This window comes from Caloenas nicobarica, chromosome 23 (assembly GCF_036013445.1).
Source record: "Caloenas nicobarica isolate bCalNic1 chromosome 23, bCalNic1.hap1, whole genome shotgun sequence".
NCBI classification, from domain to species: Eukaryota; Metazoa; Chordata; class Aves; order Columbiformes; family Columbidae; genus Caloenas; species Caloenas nicobarica.
This window is the reverse complement of record NC_088267.1, coordinates 6752023-6773357: the sequence shown is the minus strand read 5'-3', so window position 1 is coordinate 6773357 and position 21335 is coordinate 6752023.

Here is a 21335-nt window from a genome sequence, read left to right as displayed (position 1 = left end):
TTTTGGGGTGTAAGATCCTGGGGGTGCAGGGTTTGGGGTGCAGGGTTTCAGGGTCAGGATCTGGGGGTGCAGGGTGTTGGGGGGAAGGTTTTGGGGGTGCAGTGTTAGGAGGTGAATGATTAGGGGGTGCAGGAGTTTGGGGAACAGGATCCTGGGGTGCAGGGTTTGGGGTTCAGGGTTTAGGGTATCAGGATCTCGGGATGCAGGGTTTGGGGTGAAGGGTTTGGTAGGGCAGGATTTGGGGGTGCTGGAATCGGGGATGCAGGGTTGGGGCGTGAAGGGTCTGGCGTTCTGGACCTTGGGGTGCAGGGGTTTGGGGTACAAGGTTTTGGGGTGCAGGATCTGGGGATGTAGGGGTTACAGGTGTTGGGGGTACAGGATTTTGGGTCTGCAGGGTTTGAGGGTTTGGGACATGGGGCTGGAGGACTTAGGGGTGCAGGGTTCGGGCGTGTAGTATCTGAGGGTCCAGGGTTTGGTGGTGCATTGTTTGGGGGTGCAGGGTTTGGGGGAGAATGGTTTGGGGTGCTTGGTTTTTGGGAGTGCAAGATTTGAGGGTGCAGGGTTTAGTGGTTTGGGACATGGGGCTGGAGGATTTGGGGGTGCAGGATCTGGGGTGCAGGGTTTAGGGGGCAGTATTTGAGGTTCCAGAGTTTTGGGGTGAAGGGTTTGGGATGTAGGGTTTGGAGGTGTGGAGTTTTGGGGTGCAGGGTTCTGGGGCCAGGTGTTGGGTGTGCAGGGTTAGGAAGGAAGGATTTAGGGTGCAGGTTTTAGGGGTGCAGGATTTGGGGGGCAGGATTAAGGATTACAAGGTTTTGGGGATAGCATTTGGGGGTGTGGGGTTTGGGGTGCAGGATCTGGGGGTGCCTGATTTGGGGGTACAGGGGCTGGGGGTGCAGGTTCCTTGGGCTCAGGATTTGGGGTGCAGGGTTAGGGTAGCGGGATCTTGGCGTGAAGGGGTTTGGGGTGAAGGGGTGGGTAGGGCAGGATTTGGGGGTGCAGGGCTTTGGGCTGAGGGTTTGGGGCTGCAGGGTTCGCATGTTCAGGAACTGGGGGTGCAGGATTTGGGTGGGCAGGGTTTAGGGGTTCACGACGTGGGGCTGCAGGATGTGGGGGTGCAGGGTTTGGGGATGCAGTGTTAGGGGGTGGAGCATTAGAGGTTTTAGGTTTTGGGGTGCAGGATATAGGAGGGCAGGGTTTGAGGGTGCAGGGTTTGGGGGCAGGATTTGGGGGTGCAGGGTTTTGGGGTGCAGCGCTAAAGGGGGCAGGATTTGGAGGTGCACGATTCAGTGGTCTGGGGTACTGGGATGCAGCGTTTTGGGGTGAGGGATTTGGGGGTCAGGACGTGGGGGGGAGGATTTTAGGGTGCCTGCTGTTGGGGTGCTGAGTTTGGGGGACCACAGGGTTTGGGGGTGCAGGGTTTTAACGTGCAGGGGTTGGGGGTGAATCGCTTGGAGGTGTACGTTTTTGGGGGGTGCAAGATTTGAGAGTGCAGGGTTTTGGGGTGAGGGATTTCAGGATGCCGGGTTTGGAGGGGAAGGGTTTGGGGGGCAGGGTTTTAGGGTGCAAGTTGTGGGGGGGCAGGATTTCGGATAAAGCGTTTTGGAGTGCAGGGTTTGAGAGTGCAGGGTTTAGTGGCGCAGGGTTTGGGGGAAGGGTCTGGGGGTACAAGATTTGGGGGTGCAGGGTATGGGGGTTAAGGGATTTTGGGGAGCAGATTTCGGGTGTTCAGGACCTGGGGGGGCAGGATTTGCGGGTGCAGGGTTTGTCAGTGCATTGATTGGGGGTCAGAACTTGGGGCCAGAACTTGTCAGTGCATTGTTTGGGGGTGCAGGGTTTGTGAGAGAAGAATGTGGGGTTGCAGGATTTGGGGGTGCAGGGTTTAAGGTAGCAGGATCTTGGGGTGACGGGGGCTTGGGGGTGCAGGGTTTGGGGAGGCAGAATTGGGGGTGCAGGGTGTTGGGGAAAGGATCTGGAGTTCTGGGCTGTCAGGTTCTGGTGTGCACGATCCTGTGTTGCAGGACCTAGGGCTGCAGGATTTTGGGGTGTAAGATCCTGGGGGTGCAGGGTTTGGGGTGCAGGGTTTCAGGGTCAGGATCTGGGGGTGCAGGGTGTTGGGGGGAAGGTTTTGGGGGTGCAGTGTTAGGAGGTGAATGATTAGGGGGTGCAGGAGTTTGGGGAACAGGATCCTGGGGTGCAGGGTTTGGGGTTCAGGGTTTAGGGTATCAGGATCTCGGGATGCAGGGTTTGGGGTGAAGGGTTTGGTAGGGCAGGATTTGGGGGTGCTGGAATCGGGGATGCAGGGTTGGGGCGTGAAGGGTCTGGCGTTCTGGACCTTGGGGTGCAGGGGTTTGGGGTACAAGGTTTTGGGGTGCAGGATCTGGGGATGTAGGGGTTACAGGTGTTGGGGGTACAGGATTTTGGGTCTGCAGGGTTTGAGGGTTTGGGACATGGGGCTGGAGGACTTGGGGGTGCAGGGTTCGGGCGTGTAGTATCTGAGGGTCCAGGGTTTGGTGGTGCATTGTTTGGGGGTGCAGGGTTTGGGGGAGAATGGTTTGGGGTGCTTGGTTTTTGGGAGTGCAAGATTTGAGGGTGCAGGGTTTAGTGGTTTGGGACATGGGGCTGGAGGATTTGGGGGTGCAGGATCTGGGGTGCAGGGTTTAGGGGGCAGTATTTGGGGTTCCAGAGTTTTGGGGTGAAGGGTTTGGGATGTAGGGTTTGGAGGTGTGGAGTTTTGGGGTGCAGGGTTCTGGGGCCAGGTGTTGGGTGTGCAGGGTTAGGAAGGAAGGATTTAGGGTGCAGGTTTTAGGGGTGCAGGATTTGGGGGGCAGGATTAAGGATTACAAGGTTTTGGGGATAGCATTTGGGGGTGTGGGGTTTGGGGTGCAGGATCTGGGGGTGCCTGATTTGGGGGTACAGGGGCTGGGGGTGCAGGTTCCTTGGGCTCAGGATTTGGGGTGCAGGGTTAGGGTAGCGGGATCTTGGCGTGAAGGGGTTTGGGGTGAAGGGGTGGGTAGGGCAGGATTTGGGGGTGCAGGGCTTTGGGCTGAGGGTTTGGGGCTGCAGGGTTCGCATGTTCAGGAACTGGGGGTGCAGGATTTGGGTGGGCAGGGTTTAGGGGTTCACGACGTGGGGCTGCAGGATGTGGGGGTGCAGGGTTTGGGGATGCAGTGTTAGGGGGTGGAGCATTAGAGGTTTTAGGTTTTGGGGTGCAGGATATAGGAGGGCAGGGTTTGAGGGTGCAGGGTTTGGGGGCAGGATTTGGGGGTGCAAGGTTTTGGGGTGCAGCGCTAAAGGGGGCAGGATTTGGAGGTGCACGATTCAGTGGTCTGGGGTACTGGGATGCAGCGTTTTGGGGTGAGGGATTTGGGGGTCAGGACGTGGGGGGGAGGATTTTAGGGTGCCTGCTGTTGGGGTGCTGAGTTTGGGGGACCACAGGGTTTGGGGGTGCAGGGTTTTAACGTGCAGGGGTTGGGGGTGAATCGCTTGGAGGTGTACGTTTTTGGGGGGTGCAAGATTTGAGAGTGCAGGGTTTTGGGGTGAGGGATTTCAGGATGCCGGGTTTGGAGGGGAAGGGTTTGGGGGGCAGGGTTTTAGGGTGCAAGTTGTGGGGGGGCAGGATTTCGGATAAAGCGTTTTGGAGTGCAGGGTTTGAGAGTGCAGGGTTTAGTGGCGCAGGGTTTGGGGGAAGGGTCTGGGGGTACAAGATTTGGGGGTGCAGGGTTTGGGGGTTAAGGGATTTTGGGGAGCAGATTTCGGGTGTTCAGGACCTGGGGGGGCAGGATTTGCGGGTGCAGGGTTTGTCAGTGCATTGATTGGGGGTCAGAACTTGGGGCCAGAACTTGTCAGTGCATTGTTTGGGGGTGCAGGGTTTGTGAGAGAAGAATGTGGGGTTGCAGGATTTGGGGGTGCAGGGTTTAAGGTAGCAGGATCTCGGGGTGACGGGGGTTTGGGGGTGCAGGGTTTGGGGAGGCAGAATTGGGGGTGCAGGGTGTTGGGGAAAGGATCTGGAGTTCTGGGCTGTCAGGTTCTGGTGTGCATGATCCTGTGTTGCAGGACCTAGGGCTGCAGGATTTTGGGGTGTAAGATCCTGGGGGTGCAGGGTTTGGGGTGCAGGGTTTCAGGGTCAGGATCTGGGGGTGCAGGGTGTTGGGGGGAAGGTTTTGGGGGTGCAGTGTTAGGAGGTGAATGATTAGGGGGTGCAGGAGTTTGGGGAACAGGATCCTGGGGTGCAGGGTTTGGGGTTCAGGGTTTAGGGTATCAGGATCTCGGGATGCAGGGTTTGGGGTGAAGGGTTTGGTAGGGCAGGATTTGGGGGTGCTGGAATCGGGGATGCAGGGTTGGGGCGTGAAGGGTCTGGCGTTCTGGACCTTGGGGTGCAGGGGTTTGGGGTACAAGGTTTTGGGGTGCAGGATCTGGGGATGTAGGGGTTACAGGTGTTGGGGGTACAGGATTTTGGGTCTGCAGGGTTTGAGGGTTTGGGACATGGGGCTGGAGGACTTGGGGGTGCAGGGTTCGGGCGTGTAGTATCTGAGGGTCCAGGGTTTGGTGGTGCATTGTTTGGGGGTGCAGGGTTTGGGGGAGAATGGTTTGGGGTGCTTGGTTTTTGGGAGTGCAAGATTTGAGGGTGCAGGGTTTAGTGGTTTGGGACACGGGGCTGGAGGATTTGGGGGTGCAGGATCTGGGGTGCAGGGTTTAGGGGGCAGTATTTGGGGTTCCAGAGTTCTGGGGTGCAGGGTTCTGGGGTCCAGGTGTTGGGGGTGCAGGGTTAGGAAGGAAGGATTTAGGGTGCAGGTTTTAGGGGTGCAGGATCTGGGGGTACAGGATTAATGGGTGCAGAGTGTTTGGGGGAGAAGGATTTGGGGGTGCAGGGTTTTGAAGTGCAGGGTTTAAAGGGGCAGGATATGGGGGTGAATGGTTTGGGGGTGCACATTTTTTCGGGTGCAAGATTTGAGCGTGAAGGGATTTGGAGTGAGGGACTTCAGGGTGCCAGGTTTGGGGAGGAAGGATCTGGGGGTACAGGTTTTGGGGTGCAGATTTTTAGGGTGCAACTTGTGGGGGGCGGGATTTGGGGTAGAGAGTTTTGGGGTGCAGAGTTTTGGGGGGGAGGATTAGGGGAGAAGGGTTTCGGGGTGCAAGGTTTAGTGGTACAGGGTTTGGGGGTGCAGGGTTTGGGGAGGCAGAATTGGAGGTGCAGGGTCTTGGGGGAAGGATCTGGTAGTGCAGGGTTTGGGGGTGCAGGGTTTGGGGGTGCAGGACGTGGGGGTGGAGATTTGGGGGGCAGGGATTGGGCGTGCAGGATTTGGGGTGCAGGGTTTAGGGTAGCGGGATCTTGGCGTGAAGGGGTTTGGGGTGAAGGGGTGGGTATGGCAGGATTTGGGGGTGCAGGGCTTTGGGCTGAGGGTTTGGGGCTGCAGGGTTCGCATGTTCAGGAACTGGGGGTGCAGGATTTGGGTGGGCAGGGTTTAGGGGTTCACGACGTGGGGCTGCAGGATGTGGGGGTGCAGGGTTTGGGGATGCAGTGTTAGGGGGTGGAGCATTAGAGGTTTTAGGTTTTGGGGTGCAGGATATAGGAGGGCAGGGTTTGAGGGTGCAGGGTTTGGGGGCAGGATTTGGGGTGCAGGGTTTTGGGGTGCAGCGCTAAAGGGGGCAGGATTTGGAGGTGCACGATTCAGTGGTCTGGGGTACTGGGATGCAGCGTTTTGGGGTGAGGGATTTGGGGGTCAGGACGTGGGGGGGAGGATTTTAGGGTGCCTGCTGTTGGGGTGCTGAGTTTGGGGGACCACAGGGTTTGGGGGTGCAGGGTTTTAACGTGCAGGGGTTGGGGGTGAATCGCTTGGAGGTGTACGTTTTTGGGGGGTGCAAGATTTGAGAGTGCAGGGTTTTGGGGTGAGGGATTTCAGGATGCCGGGTTTGGAGGGGAAGGGTTTGGGGGGCAGGGTTTTAGGGTGCAAGTTGTGGGGGGGCAGGATTTCGGATAAAGCGTTTTGGAGTGCAGGGTTTGAGAGTGCAGGGTTTAGTGGCGCAGGGTTTGGGGGAAGGGTCTGGGGGTACAAGATTTGGGGGTGCAGGGTATGGGGGTTAAGGGATTTTGGGGAGCAGATTTCGGGTGTTCAGGACCTGGGGGGGCAGGATTTGCGGGTGCAGGGTTTGTCAGTGCATTGATTGGGGGTCAGAACTTGGGGCCAGAACTTGTCAGTGCATTGTTTGGGGGTGCAGGGTTTGTGAGAGAAGAATGTGGGGTTGCAGGATTTGGGGGTGCAGGGTTTAAGGTAGCAGGATCTTGGGGTGACGGGGGCTTGGGGGTGCAGGGTTTGGGGAGGCAGAATTGGGGGTGCAGGGTGTTGGGGAAAGGATCTGGAGTTCTGGGCTGTCAGGTTCTGGTGTGCACGATCCTGTGTTGCAGGACCTAGGGCTGCAGGATTTTGGGGTGTAAGATCCTGGGGGTGCAGGGTTTGGGGTGCAGGGTTTCAGGGTCAGGATCTGGGGGTGCAGGGTGTTGGGGGGAAGGTTTTGGGGGTGCAGTGTTAGGAGGTGAATGATTAGGGGGTGCAGGAGTTTGGGGAACAGGATCCTGGGGTGCAGGGTTTGGGGTTCAGGGTTTAGGGTATCAGGATCTCGGGATGCAGGGTTTGGGGTGAAGGGTTTGGTAGGGCAGGATTTGGGGGTGCTGGAATCGGGGATGCAGGGTTGGGGCGTGAAGGGTCTGGCGTTCTGGACCTTGGGGTGCAGGGGTTTGGGGTACAAGGTTTTGGGGTGCAGGATCTGGGGATGTAGGGGTTACAGGTGTTGGGGGTACAGGATTTTGGGTCTGCAGGGTTTGAGGGTTTGGGACATGGGGCTGGAGGACTTGGGGGTGCAGGGTTTGGTGGTGCATTGTTTGGGGGTGCAGGGTTTGGGGGAGAATGGTTTGGGGTGCTTGGTTTTTGGGAGTGCAAGATTTGAGGGTGCAGGGTTTAGTGGTTTGGGACATGGGGCTGGAGGATTTGGGGGTGCAGGATCTGGGGTGCAGGGTTTAGGGGGCAGTATTTGGGGTTCCAGAGTTTTGGGGTGCAGGGTTCTGGGGTCCAGGTGTTGGGGGTGCAGGGTTAGGAAGGAAGGATTTAGGGTGCAGGTTTTAGGGGTGCAGGATCTGGGGGTACAGGATTAATGGGTGCAGAATGTTTGGGGGAGAAGGATTTGGGGGTGCAGGGTTTTGAAGTGCAGGGTTTAAAGGGGCAGGATATGGGGGTGAATGGTTTGGGGGTGCACGCTTTTTCGGGTGCAAGATTTGAGCGTGAAGGGATTTGGAGTGAGGGATTTCAGGGTGCCAGGTTTGGGGAGGAAGGATCTGGGGGTACAGGTTTTGGGGTGCAGATTTTTAGGGTGCAACTTGTGGGGGGCGGGATTTGGGGTAGAGGGTTTTGGGGTGCAGAGTTTTGGGGGGGAGGATTAGGGGAGAAGGGTTTCGGGGTGCAAGGTTTAGTGGTACAGGGTTTGGGGGTGCAGGGTTTGGGGAGGCAGAATTGGGGGTGCAGGGTCTTGGGGGAAGGATCTGGTAGTGCAGGGTTTGGGGGTGCAGGGTTTGGGGGTGCAGGGTTGGTGGGTTCAGGACGTGGGGGTGGAGATTTGGGGGGCAGGGATTGGGCGTGCAGGATTTGGGGTGCAGGGTTTAGGGTAGCGGGATCTTGGCGTGAAGGGGTTTGGGGTGAAGGGGTGGGTAGGGCAGGATTTGGGGGTGCAGGGCTTTGGGCTGAGGGTTTGGGGCTGCAGGGTTCGCATGTTCAGGAACTGGGGGTGCAGGATTTGGGTGGGCAGGGTTTAGGGGTTCACGACGTGGGGCTGCAGGATGTGGGGGTGCAGGGTTTGGGGATGCAGTGTTAGGGGGTGGAGCATTAGAGGTTTTAGGTTTTGGGGTGCAGGATATAGGAGGGCAGGGTTTGAGGGTGCAGGGTTTGGGGGCAGGATTTGGGGGTGCAGGGTTTTGGGGTGCAGCGCTAAAGGGGGCAGGATTTGGAGGTGCACGATTCAGTGGTCTGGGGTACTGGGATGCAGCGTTTTGGGGTGAGGGATTTGGGGGTCAGGACGTGGGGGGGAGGATTTTAGGGTGCCTGCTGTTGGGGTGCTGAGTTTGGGGGACCACAGGGTTTGGGGGTGCAGGGTTTTAACGTGCAGGGGTTGGGGGTGAATCGCTTGGAGGTGTACGTTTTTGGGGGGTGCAAGATTTGAGAGTGCAGGGTTTTGGGGTGAGGGATTTCAGGATGCCGGGTTTGGAGGGGAAGGGTTTGGGGGGCAGGGTTTTAGGGTGCAAGTTGTGGGGGGGCAGGATTTCGGATAAAGCGTTTTGGAGTGCAGGGTTTGAGAGTGCAGGGTTTAGTGGCGCAGGGTTTGGGGGAAGGGTCTGGGGGTACAAGATTTGGGGGTGCAGGGTATGGGGGTTAAGGGATTTTGGGGAGCAGATTTCGGGTGTTCAGGACCTGGGGGGGCAGGATTTGCGGGTGCAGGGTTTGTCAGTGCATTGATTGGGGGTCAGAACTTGGGGCCAGAACTTGTCAGTGCATTGTTTGGGGGTGCAGGGTTTGTGAGAGAAGAATGTGGGGTTGCAGGATTTGGGGGTGCAGGGTTTAAGGTAGCAGGATCTTGGGGTGACGGGGGCTTGGGGGTGCAGGGTTTGGGGAGGCAGAATTGGGGGTGCAGGGTGTTGGGGAAAGGATCTGGAGTTCTGGGCTGTCAGGTTCTGGTGTGCACGATCCTGTGTTGCAGGACCTAGGGCTGCAGGATTTTGGGGTGTAAGATCCTGGGGGTGCAGGGTTTGGGGTGCAGGGTTTCAGGGTCAGGATCTGGGGGTGCAGGGTGTTGGGGGGAAGGTTTTGGGGGTGCAGTGTTAGGAGGTGAATGATTAGGGGGTGCAGGAGTTTGGGGAACAGGATCCTGGGGTGCAGGGTTTGGGGTTCAGGGTTTAGGGTATCAGGATCTCGGGATGCAGGGTTTGGGGTGAAGGGTTTGGTAGGGCAGGATTTGGGGGTGCTGGAATCGGGGATGCAGGGTTGGGGCGTGAAGGGTCTGGCGTTCTGGACCTTGGGGTGCAGGGGTTTGGGGTACAAGGTTTTGGGGTGCAGGATCTGGGGATGTAGGGGTTACAGGTGTTGGGGGTACAGGATTTTGGGTCTGCAGGGTTTGAGGGTTTGGGACATGGGGCTGGAGGACTTGGGGGTGCAGGGTTCGGGCGTGTAGTATCTGAGGGTCCAGGGTTTGGTGGTGCATTGTTTGGGGGTGCAGGGTTTGGGGGAGAATGGTTTGGGGTGCTTGGTTTTTGGGAGTGCAAGATTTGAGGGTGCAGGGTTTAGTGGTTTGGGACATGGGGCTGGAGGATTTGGGGGTGCAGGATCTGGGGTGCAGGGTTTAGGGGGCAGTATTTGGGGTTCCAGAGTTTTGGGGTGAAGGGTTTGGGATGTAGGGTTTGGAGGTGTGGAGTTTTGGGGTGCAGGGTTCTGGGGCCAGGTGTTGGGTGTGCAGGGTTAGGAAGGAAGGATTTAGGGTGCAGGTTTTAGGGGTGCAGGATTTGGGGGGCAGGATTAAGGATTACAAGGTTTTGGGGATAGCATTTGGGGGTGTGGGGTTTGGGGTGCAGGATCTGGGGGTGCCTGATTTGGGGGTACAGGGGCTGGGGGTGCAGGTTCCTTGGGCTCAGGATTTGGGGTGCAGGGTTTAGGGTAGCGGGATCTTGGCGTGAAGGGGTTTGGGGTGAAGGGGTGGGTAGGGCAGGATTTGGGGGTGCAGGGCTTTGGGCTGAGGGTTTGGGGCTGCAGGGTTCGCATGTTCAGGAACTGGGGGTGCAGGATTTGGGTGGGCAGGGTTTAGGGGTTCACGACGTGGGGCTGCAGGATGTGGGGGTGCAGGGTTTGGGGATGCAGTGTTAGGGGGTGGAGCATTAGAGGTTTTAGGTTTTGGGGTGCAGGATATAGGAGGGCAGGGTTTGAGGGTGCAGGGTTTGGGGGCAGGATTTGGGGGTGCAGGGTTTTGGGGTGCAGCGCTAAAGGGGGCAGGATTTGGAGGTGCACGATTCAGTGGTCTGGGGTACTGGGATGCAGCGTTTTGGGGTGAGGGATTTGGGGGTCAGGACGTGGGGGGGAGGATTTTAGGGTGCCTGCTGTTGGGGTGCTGAGTTTGGGGGACCACAGGGTTTGGGGGTGCAGGGTTTTAACGTGCAGGGGTTGGGGGTGAATCGCTTGGAGGTGTACGTTTTTGGGGGGTGCAAGATTTGAGAGTGCAGGGTTTTGGGGTGAGGGATTTCAGGATGCCGGGTTTGGAGGGGAAGGGTTTGGGGGGCAGGGTTTTAGGGTGCAAGTTGTGGGGGGGCAGGATTTCGGATAAAGCGTTTTGGAGTGCAGGGTTTGAGAGTGCAGGGTTTAGTGGCGCAGGGTTTGGGGGAAGGGTCTGGGGGTACAAGATTTGGGGGTGCAGGGTATGGGGGTTAAGGGATTTTGGGGAGCAGATTTCGGGTGTTCAGGACCTGGGGGGGCAGGATTTGCGGGTGCAGGGTTTGTCAGTGCATTGATTGGGGGTCAGAACTTGGGGCCAGAACTTGTCAGTGCATTGTTTGGGGGTGCAGGGTTTGTGAGAGAAGAATGTGGGGTTGCAGGATTTGGGGGTGCAGGGTTTAAGGTAGCAGGATCTTGGGGTGACGGGGGCTTGGGGGTGCAGGGTTTGGGGAGGCAGAATTGGGGGTGCAGGGTGTTGGGGAAAGGATCTGGAGTTCTGGGCTGTCAGGTTCTGGTGTGCACGATCCTGTGTTGCAGGACCTAGGGCTGCAGGATTTTGGGGTGTAAGATCCTGGGGGTGCAGGGTTTGGGGTGCAGGGTTTCAGGGTCAGGATCTGGGGGTGCAGGGTGTTGGGGGGAAGGTTTTGGGGGTGCAGTGTTAGGAGGTGAATGATTAGGGGGTGCAGGAGTTTGGGGAACAGGATCCTGGGGTGCAGGGTTTGGGGTTCAGGGTTTAGGGTATCAGGATCTCGGGATGCAGGGTTTGGGGTGAAGGGTTTGGTAGGGCAGGATTTGGGGGTGCTGGAATCGGGGATGCAGGGTTGGGGCGTGAAGGGTCTGGCGTTCTGGACCTTGGGGTGCAGGGGTTTGGGGTACAAGGTTTTGGGGTGCAGGATCTGGGGATGTAGGGGTTACAGGTGTTGGGGGTACAGGATTTTGGGTCTGCAGGGTTTGAGGGTTTGGGACATGGGGCTGGAGGACTTGGGGGTGCAGGGTTCGGGCGTGTAGTATCTGAGGGTCCAGGGTTTGGTGGTGCATTGTTTGGGGGTGCAGGGTTTGGGGGAGAATGGTTTGGGGTGCTTGGTTTTTGGGAGTGCAAGATTTGAGGGTGCAGGGTTTAGTGGTTTGGGACATGGGGCTGGAGGATTTGGGGGTGCAGGATCTGGGGTGCAGGGTTTAGGGGGCAGTATTTGGGGTTCCAGAGTTTTGGGGTGAAGGGTTTGGGATGTAGGGTTTGGAGGTGTGGAGTTTTGGGGTGCAGGGTTCTGGGGCCAGGTGTTGGGTGTGCAGGGTTAGGAAGGAAGGATTTAGGGTGCAGGTTTTAGGGGTGCAGGATTTGGGGGGCAGGATTAAGGATTACAAGGTTTTGGGGATAGCATTTGGGGGTGTGGGGTTTGGGGTGCAGGATCTGGGGGTGCCTGATTTGGGGGTACAGGGGCTGGGGGTGCAGGTTCCTTGGGCTCAGGATTTGGGGTGCAGGGTTTAGGGTAGCGGGATCTTGGCGTGAAGGGGTTTGGGGTGAAGGGGTGGGTAGGGCAGGATTTGGGGGTGCAGGGCTTTGGGCTGAGGGTTTGGGGCTGCAGGGTTCGCATGTTCAGGAACTGGGGGTGCAGGATTTGGGTGGGCAGGGTTTAGGGGTTCACGACGTGGGGCTGCAGGATGTGGGGGTGCAGGGTTTGGGGATGCAGTGTTAGGGGGTGGAGCATTAGAGGTTTTAGGTTTTGGGGTGCAGGATATAGGAGGGCAGGGTTTGAGGGTGCAGGGTTTGGGGGCAGGATTTGGGGGTGCAGGGTTTTGGGGTGCAGCGCTAAAGGGGGCAGGATTTGGAGGTGCACGATTCAGTGGTCTGGGGTACTGGGATGCAGCGTTTTGGGGTGAGGGATTTGGGGGTCAGGACGTGGGGGGGAGGATTTTAGGGTGCCTGCTGTTGGGGTGCTGAGTTTGGGGGACCACAGGGTTTGGGGGTGCAGGGTTTTAACGTGCAGGGGTTGGGGGTGAATCGCTTGGAGGTGTACGTTTTTGGGGGGTGCAAGATTTGAGAGTGCAGGGTTTTGGGGTGAGGGATTTCAGGATGCCGGGTTTGGAGGGGAAGGGTTTGGGGGGCAGGGTTTTAGGGTGCAAGTTGTGGGGGGGCAGGATTTCGGATAAAGCGTTTTGGAGTGCAGGGTTTGAGAGTGCAGGGTTTAGTGGCGCAGGGTTTGGGGGAAGGGTCTGGGGGTACAAGATTTGGGGGTGCAGGGTATGGGGGTTAAGGGATTTTGGGGAGCAGATTTCGGGTGTTCAGGACCTGGGGGGGCAGGATTTGCGGGTGCAGGGTTTGTCAGTGCATTGATTGGGGGTCAGAACTTGGGGCCAGAACTTGTCAGTGCATTGTTTGGGGGTGCAGGGTTTGTGAGAGAAGAATGTGGGGTTGCAGGATTTGGGGGTGCAGGGTTTAAGGTAGCAGGATCTTGGGGTGACGGGGGCTTGGGGGTGCAGGGTTTGGGGAGGCAGAATTGGGGGTGCAGGGTGTTGGGGAAAGGATCTGGAGTTCTGGGCTGTCAGGTTCTGGTGTGCACGATCCTGTGTTGCAGGACCTAGGGCTGCAGGATTTTGGGGTGTAAGATCCTGGGGGTGCAGGGTTTGGGGTGCAGGGTTTCAGGGTCAGGATCTGGGGGTGCAGGGTGTTGGGGGGAAGGTTTTGGGGGTGCAGTGTTAGGAGGTGAATGATTAGGGGGTGCAGGAGTTTGGGGAACAGGATCCTGGGGTGCAGGGTTTGGGGTTCAGGGTTTAGGGTATCAGGATCTCGGGATGCAGGGTTTGGGGTGAAGGGTTTGGTAGGGCAGGATTTGGGGGTGCTGGAATCGGGGATGCAGGGTTGGGGCGTGAAGGGTCTGGCGTTCTGGACCTTGGGGTGCAGGGGTTTGGGGTACAAGGTTTTGGGGTGCAGGATCTGGGGATGTAGGGGTTACAGGTGTTGGGGGTACAGGATTTTGGGTCTGCAGGGTTTGAGGGTTTGGGACATGGGGCTGGAGGACTTGGGGGTGCAGGGTTCGGGCGTGTAGTATCTGAGGGTCCAGGGTTTGGTGGTGCATTGTTTGGGGGTGCAGGGTTTGGGGGAGAATGGTTTGGGGTGCTTGGTTTTTGGGAGTGCAAGATTTGAGGGTGCAGGGTTTAGTGGTTTGGGACATGGGGCTGGAGGATTTGGGGGTGCAGGATCTGGGGTGCAGGGTTTAGGGGGCAGTATTTGGGGTTCCAGAGTTTTGGGGTGAAGGGTTTGGGATGTAGGGTTTGGAGGTGTGGAGTTTTGGGGTGCAGGGTTCTGGGGCCAGGTGTTGGGTGTGCAGGGTTAGGAAGGAAGGATTTAGGGTGCAGGTTTTAGGGGTGCAGGATTTGGGGGGCAGGATTAAGGATTACAAGGTTTTGGGGATAGCATTTGAGGGTGTGGGGTTTGGGGTGCAGGATCTGGGGGTGCCTGATTTGGGGGTACAGGGGCTGGGGGTGCAGGTTCCTTGGGCTCAGGATTTGGGGTGCAGGGTTTAGGGTAGCGGGATCTTGGCGTGAAGGGGTTTGGGGTGAAGGGGTGGGTAGGGCAGGATTTGGGGGTGCAGGGCTTTGGGCTGAGGGTTTGGGGCTGCAGGGTTCGCATGTTCAGGAACTGGGGGTGCAGGATTTGGGTGGGCAGGGTTTAGGGGTTCACGACGTGGGGCTGCAGGATGTGGGGGTGCAGGGTTTGGGGATGCAGTGTTAGGGGGTGGAGCATTAGAGGTTTTAGGTTTTGGGGTGCAGGATATAGGAGGGCAGGGTTTGAGGGTGCAGGGTTTGGGGGCAGGATTTGGGGGTGCAGGGTTTTGGGGTGCAGCGCTAAAGGGGGCAGGATTTGGAGGTGCACGATTCAGTGGTCTGGGGTACTGGGATGCAGCGTTTTGGGGTGAGGGATTTGGGGGTCAGGACGTGGGGGGGAGGATTTTAGGGTGCCTGCTGTTGGGGTGCTGAGTTTGGGGGACCACAGGGTTTGGGGGTGCAGGGTTTTAACGTGCAGGGGTTGGGGGTGAATCGCTTGGAGGTGTACGTTTTTGGGGGGTGCAAGATTTGAGAGTGCAGGGTTTTGGGGTGAGGGATTTCAGGATGCCGGGTTTGGAGGGGAAGGGTTTGGGGGGCAGGGTTTTAGGGTGCAAGTTGTGGGGGGGCAGGATTTCGGATAAAGCGTTTTGGAGTGCAGGGTTTGAGAGTGCAGGGTTTAGTGGCGCAGGGTTTGGGGGAAGGGTCTGGGGGTACAAGATTTGGGGGTGCAGGGTATGGGGGTTAAGGGATTTTGGGGAGCAGATTTCGGGTGTTCAGGACCTGGGGGGGCAGGATTTGCGGGTGCAGGGTTTGTCAGTGCATTGATTGGGGGTCAGAACTTGGGGCCAGAACTTGTCAGTGCATTGTTTGGGGGTGCAGGGTTTGTGAGAGAAGAATGTGGGGTTGCAGGATTTGGGGGTGCAGGGTTTAAGGTAGCAGGATCTTGGGGTGACGGGGGCTTGGGGGTGCAGGGTTTGGGGAGGCAGAATTGGGGGTGCAGGGTGTTGGGGAAAGGATCTGGAGTTCTGGGCTGTCAGGTTCTGGTGTGCACGATCCTGTGTTGCAGGACCTAGGGCTGCAGGATTTTGGGGTGTAAGATCCTGGGGGTGCAGGGTTTGGGGTGCAGGGTTTCAGGGTCAGGATCTGGGGGTGCAGGGTGTTGGGGGGAAGGTTTTGGGGGTGCAGTGTTAGGAGGTGAATGATTAGGGGGTGCAGGAGTTTGGGGAACAGGATCCTGGGGTGCAGGGTTTGGGGTTCAGGGTTTAGGGTATCAGGATCTCGGGATGCAGGGTTTGGGGTGAAGGGTTTGGTAGGGCAGGATTTGGGGGTGCTGGAATCGGGGATGCAGGGTTGGGGCGTGAAGGGTCTGGCGTTCTGGACCTTGGGGTGCAGGGGTTTGGGGTACAAGGTTTTGGGGTGCAGGATCTGGGGATGTAGGGGTTACAGGTGTTGGGGGTACAGGATTTTGGGTCTGCAGGGTTTGAGGGTTTGGGACATGGGGCTGGAGGACTTGGGGGTGCAGGGTTCGGGCGTGTAGTATCTGAGGGTCCAGGGTTTGGTGGTGCATTGTTTGGGGGTGCAGGGTTTGGGGGAGAATGGTTTGGGGTGCTTGGTTTTTGGGAGTGCAAGATTTGAGGGTGCAGGGTTTAGTGGTTTGGGACATGGGGCTGGAGGATTTGGGGGTGCAGGATCTGGGGTGCAGGGTTTAGGGGGCAGTATTTGGGGTTCCAGAGTTTTGGGGTGAAGGGTTTGGGATGTAGGGTTTGGAGGTGTGGAGTTTTGGGGTGCAGGGTTCTGGGGCCAGGTGTTGGGTGTGCAGGGTTAGGAAGGAAGGATTTAGGGTGCAGGTTTTAGGGGTGCAGGATTTGGGGGGCAGGATTAAGGATTACAAGGTTTTGGGGATAGCATTTGGGGGTGTGGGGTTTGGGGTGCAGGATCTGGGGGTGCCTGATTTGGGGGTACAGGGGCTGGGGGTGCAGGTTCCTTGGGCTCAGGATTTGGGGTGCAGGGTTAGGGTAGCGGGATCTTGGCGTGAAGGGGTTTGGGGTGAAGGGGTGGGTAGGGCAGGATTTGGGGGTGCAGGGCTTTGGGCTGAGGGTTTGGGGCTGCAGGGTTCGCATGTTCAGGAACTGGGGGTGCAGGATTTGGGTGGGCAGGGTTTAGGGGTTCACGACGTGGGGCTGCAGGATGTGGGGGTGCAGGGTTTGGGGATGCAGTGTTAGGGGGTGGAGCATTAGAGGTTTTAGGTTTTGGGGTGCAGGATATAGGAGGGCAGGGTTTGAGGGTGCAGGGTTTGGGGGCAGGATTTGGGGGTGCAGGGTTTTGGGGTGCAGCGCTAAAGGGGGCAGGATTTGGAGGTGCACGATTCAGTGGTCTGGGGTACTGGGATGCAGCGTTTTGGGGTGAGGGATTTGGGGGTCAGGACGTGGGGGGGAGGATTTTAGGGTGCCTGCTGTTGGGGTGCTGAGTTTGGGGGACCACAGGGTTTGGGGGTGCAGGGTTTTAACGTGCAGGGGTTGGGGGTGAATCGCTTGGAGGTGTACGTTTTTGGGGGGTGCAAGATTTGAGAGTGCAGGGTTTTGGGGTGAGGGATTTCAGGATGCCGGGTTTGGAGGGGAAGGGTTTGGGGGGCAGGGTTTTAGGGTGCAAGTTGTGGGGGGGCAGGATTTCGGATAAAGCGTTTTGGAGTGCAGGGTTTGAGAGTGCAGGGTTTAGTGGCGCAGGGTTTGGGGGAAGGGTCTGGGGGTACAAGATTTGGGGGTGCAGGGTATGGGGGTTAAGGGATTTTGGGGAGCAGATTTCGGGTGTTCAGGACCTGGGGGGGCAGGATTTGCGGGTGCAGGGTTTGTCAGTGCATTGATTGGGGGTCAGAACTTGGGGCCAGAACTTGTCAGTGCATTGTTTGGGGGTGCAGGGTTTGTGAGAGAAGAATGTGGGGTTGCAGGATTTGGGGGTGCAGGGTTTAAGGTAGCAGGATCTTGGGGTGACGGGGGCTTGGGGGTGCAGGGTTTGGGGAGGCAGAATTGGGGGTGCAGGGTGTTGGGGAAAGGATCTGGAGTTCTGGGCTGTCAGGTTCTGGTGTGCACGATCCTGTGTTGCAGGACCTAGGGCTGCAGGATTTTGGGGTGTAAGATCCTGGGGGTGCAGGGTTTGGGGTGCAGGGTTTCAGGGTCAGGATCTGGGGGTGCAGGGTGTTGGGGGGAAGGTTTTGGGGGTGCAGTGTTAGGAGGTGAATGATTAGGGGGTGCAGGAGTTTGGGGAACAGGATCCTGGGGTGCAGGGTTTGGGGTTCAGGGTTTAGGGTATCAGGATCTCGGGATGCAGGGTTTGGGGTGAAGGGTTTGGTAGGGCAGGATTTGGGGGTGCTGGAATCGGGGATGCAGGGTTGGGGCGTGAAGGGTCTGGCGTTCTGGACCTTGGGGTGCAGGGGTTTGGGGTACAAGGTTTTGGGGTGCAGGATCTGGGGATGTAGGGGTTACAGGTGTTGGGGGTACAGGATTTTGGGTCTGCAGGGTTTGAGGGTTTGGGACATGGGGCTGGAGGACTTGGGGGTGCAGGGTTCGGGCGTGTAGTATCTGAGGGTCCAGGGTTTGGTGGTGCATTGTTTGGGGGTGCAGGGTTTGGGGGAGAATGGTTTGGGGTGCTTGGTTTTTGGGAGTGCAAGATTTGAGGGTGCAGGGTTTAGTGGTTTGGGACATGGGGCTGGAGGATTTGGGGGTGCAGGATCTGGGGTGCAGGGTTTAGGGGGCAGTATTTGGGGTTCCAGAGTTTTGGGGTGAAGGGTTTGGGATGTAGGGTTTGGAGGTGTGGAGTTTTGGGGTGCAGGGTTCTGGGGCCAGGTGTTGGGTGTGCAGGGTTAGGAAGGAAGGATTTAGGGTGCAGGTTTTAGGGGTGCAGGATTTGGGGGGCAGGATTAAGGATTACAAGGTTTTGGGGATAGCATTTGGGGGTGTGGGGTTTGGGGTGCAGGATCTGGGGGTGCCTGATTTGGGGGTACAGGGGCTGGGGGTGCAGGTTCCTTGGGCTCAGGATTTGGGGTGCAGGGTTTAGGGTAGCGGGATCTTGGCGTGAAGGGGTTTGGGGTGAAGGGGTGGGTAGGGCAGGATTTGGGGGTGCAGGGCTTTGGGCTGAGGGTTTGGGGCTGCAGGGTTCGCATGTTCAGGAACTGGGGGTGCAGGATTTGGGTGGGCAGGGTTTAGGGGTTCACGACGTGGGGCTGCAGGATGTGGGGGTGCAGGGTTTGGGGATGCAGTGTTAGGGGGTGGAGCATTAGAGGTTTTAGGTTTTGGGGTGCAGGATATAGGAGGGCAGGGTTTGAGGGTGCAGGGTTTGGGGGCAGGATTTGGGGGTGCAGGGTTTTGGGGTGCAGCGCTAAAGGGGGCAGGATTTGGAGGTGCACGATTCAGTGGTCTGGGGTACTGGGATGCAGCGTTTTGGGGTGAGGGATTTGGGGGTCAGGACGTGGGGGGGAGGATTTTAGGGTGCCTGCTGTTGGGGTGCTGAGTTTGGGGGACCACAGGGTTTGGGGGTGCAGGGTTTTAACGTGCAGGGGTTGGGGGTGAATCGCTTGGAGGTGTACGTTTTTGGGGGGTGCAAGATTTGAGAGTGCAGGGTTTTGGGGTGAGGGATTTCAGGATGCCGGGTTTGGAGGGGAAGGGTTTGGGGGGCAGGGTTTTAGGGTGCAAGTTGTGGGGGGGCAGGATTTCGGATAAAGCGTTTTGGAGTGCAGGGTTTGAGAGTGCAGGGTTTAGTGGCGCAGGGTTTGGGGGAAGGGTCTGGGGGTACAAGATTTGGGGGTGCAGGGTATGGGGGTTAAGGGATTTTGGGGAGCAGATTTCGGGTGTTCAGGACCTGGGGGGGCAGGATTTGCGGGTGCAGGGTTTGTCAGTGCATTGATTGGGGGTCAGAACTTGGGGCCAGAACTTGTCAGTGCATTGTTTGGGGGTGCAGGGTTTGTGAGAGAAGAATGTGGGGTTGCAGGATTTGGGGGTGCAGGGTTTAAGGTAGCAGGATCTTGGGGTGACGGGGGCTTGGGGGTGCAGGGTTTGGGGAGGCAGAATTGGGGGTGCAGGGTGTTGGGGAAAGGATCTGGAGTTCTGGGCTGTCAGGTTCTGGTGTGCACGATCCTGTGTTGCAGGACCTAGGGCTGCAGGATTTTGGGGTGTAAGATCCTGGGGGTGCAGGGTTTGGGGTGCAGGGTTTCAGGGTCAGGATCTGGGGGTGCAGGGTGTTGGGGGGAAGGTTTTGGGGGTGCAGTGTTAGGAGGTGAATGATTAGGGGGTGCAGGAGTTTGGGGAACAGGATCCTGGGGTGCAGGGTTTGGGGTTCAGGGTTTAGGGTATCAGGATCTCGGGATGCAGGGTTTGGGGTGAAGGGTTTGGTAGGGCAGGATTTGGGGGTGCTGGAATCGGGGATGCAGGGTTGGGGCGTGAAGGGTCTGGCGTTCTGGACCTTGGGGTGCAGGGGTTTGGGGTACAAGGTTTTGGGGTGCAGGATCTGGGGATGTAGGGGTTACAGGTGTTGGGGGTACAGGATTTTGGGTCTGCAGGGTTTGAGGGTTTGGGACATGGGGCTGGAGGACTTGGGGGTGCAGGGTTCGGGCGTGTAGTATCTGAGGGTCCAGGGTTTGGTGGTGCATTGTTTGGGGGTGCAGGGTTTGGGGGAGAATGGTTTGGGGTGCTTGGTTTTTGGGAGTGCAAGATTTGAGGGTGCAGGGTTTAGTGGTTTGGGACATGGGGCTGGAGGATTTGGGGGTGCAGGATCTGGGGTGCAGGGTTTAGGGGGCAGTATTTGGGGTTCCAGAGTTTTGGGGTGAAGGGTTTGGGATGTAGGGTTTGGAGGTGTGGAGTTTTGGGGTGCAGGGTTCTGGGGCCAGGTGTTGGGTGTGCAGGGTTAGGAAGGAAGGATTTAGGGTGCAGGTTTTAGGGGTGCAGGATTTGGGGGGCAGGATTAAGGATTACAAGGTTTTGGGGATAGCATTTGGGGGTGTGGGGTTTGGGGTGCAGGATCTGGGGGTGCCTGATTTGGGGGTACAGGGGCTGGGGGTGCAGGTTCCTTGGGCTCAGGATTTGGGGTGCAGGGTTTAGGGTAGCGGGATCTTGGCGTGAAGGGGTTTGGGGTGAAGGGGTGGGTAGGGCAGGATTTGGGGGTGCAGGGCTTTGGGCTGAGGGTTTGGGGCTGCAGGGTTCGCATGTTCAGGAACTGGGGGTGCAGGATTTGGGTGGGCAGGGTTTAGGGGTTCACGACGTGGGGCTGCAGGATGTGGGGGTGCAGGGTTTGGGGATGCAGTGTTAGGGGGTGGAGCATTAGAGGTTTTAGGTTTTGGGGTGCAGGATATAGGAGGGCAGGGTTTGAGGGTGCAGGGTTTGGGGGCAGGATTTGGGGGTGCAGGGTTTTGGGGTGCAGCGCTAAAGGGGGCAGGATTTGGAGGTGCACGATTCAGTGGTCTGGGGTACTGGGATGCAGCGTTTTGGGGTGAGGGATTTGGGGGTCAGGACGTGGGGGGGAGGATTTTAGGGTGCCTGCTGTTGGGGTGCTGAGTTTGGGGGACCACAGGGTTTGGGGGTGCAGGGTTTTAACGTGCAGGGGTTGGGGGTGAATCGCTTGGAGGTGTACGTTTTTGGGGGGTGCAAGATTTGAGAGTGCAGGGTTTTGGGGTGAGGGATTTCAGGATGCCGGGTTTGGAGGGGAAGGGTTTGGGGGGCAGGGTTTTAGGGTGCAAGTTGTGGGGGGGCAGGATTTCGGATAAAGCGTTTTGGAGTGCAGGGTTTGAGAGTGCAGGGTTTAGTGGCGCAGGGTTTGGGGGAAGGGTCTGGGGGTACAAGATTTGGGGGTGCAGGGTATGGGGGTTAAGGGATTTTGGGGAGCAGATTTCGGGTGTTCAGGACCTGGGGGGGCAGGATTTGCGGGTGCAGGGTTTGTCAGTGCATTGATTGGGGGTCAGAACTTGGGGCCAGAACTTGTCAGTGCATTGTTTGGGGGTGCAGGGTTTGTGAGAGAAGAATGTGGGGTTGCAGGATTTGGGGGTGCAGGGTTTAAGGTAGCAGGATCTTGGGGTGACGGGGGCTTGGGGGTGCAGGGTTTGGGGAGGCAGAATTGGGGGTGCAGGGTGTTGGGGAAAGGATCTGGAGTTCTGGGCTGTCAGGTTCTGGTGTGCACGATCCTGTGTTGCAGGACCTAGGGCTGCAGGATTTTGGGGTGTAAGATCCTGGGGGTGCAGGGTTTGGGGTGCAGGGTTTCAGGGTCAGGATCTGGGGGTGCAGGGTGTTGGGGGGAAGGTTTTGGGGGTGCAGTGTTAGGAGGTGAATGATTAGGGGGTGCAGGAGTTTGGGGAACAGGATCCTGGGGTGCAGGGTTTGGGGTTCAGGGTTTAGGGTATCAGGATCTCGGGATGCAGGGTTTGGGGTGAAGGGTTTGGTAGGGCAGGATTTGGGGGTGCTGGAATCGGGGATGCAGGGTTGGGGCGTGAAGGGTCTGGCGTTCTGGACCTTGGGGTGCAGGGGTTTGGGGTACAAGGTTTTGGGGTGCAGGATCTGGGGATGTAGGGGTTACAGG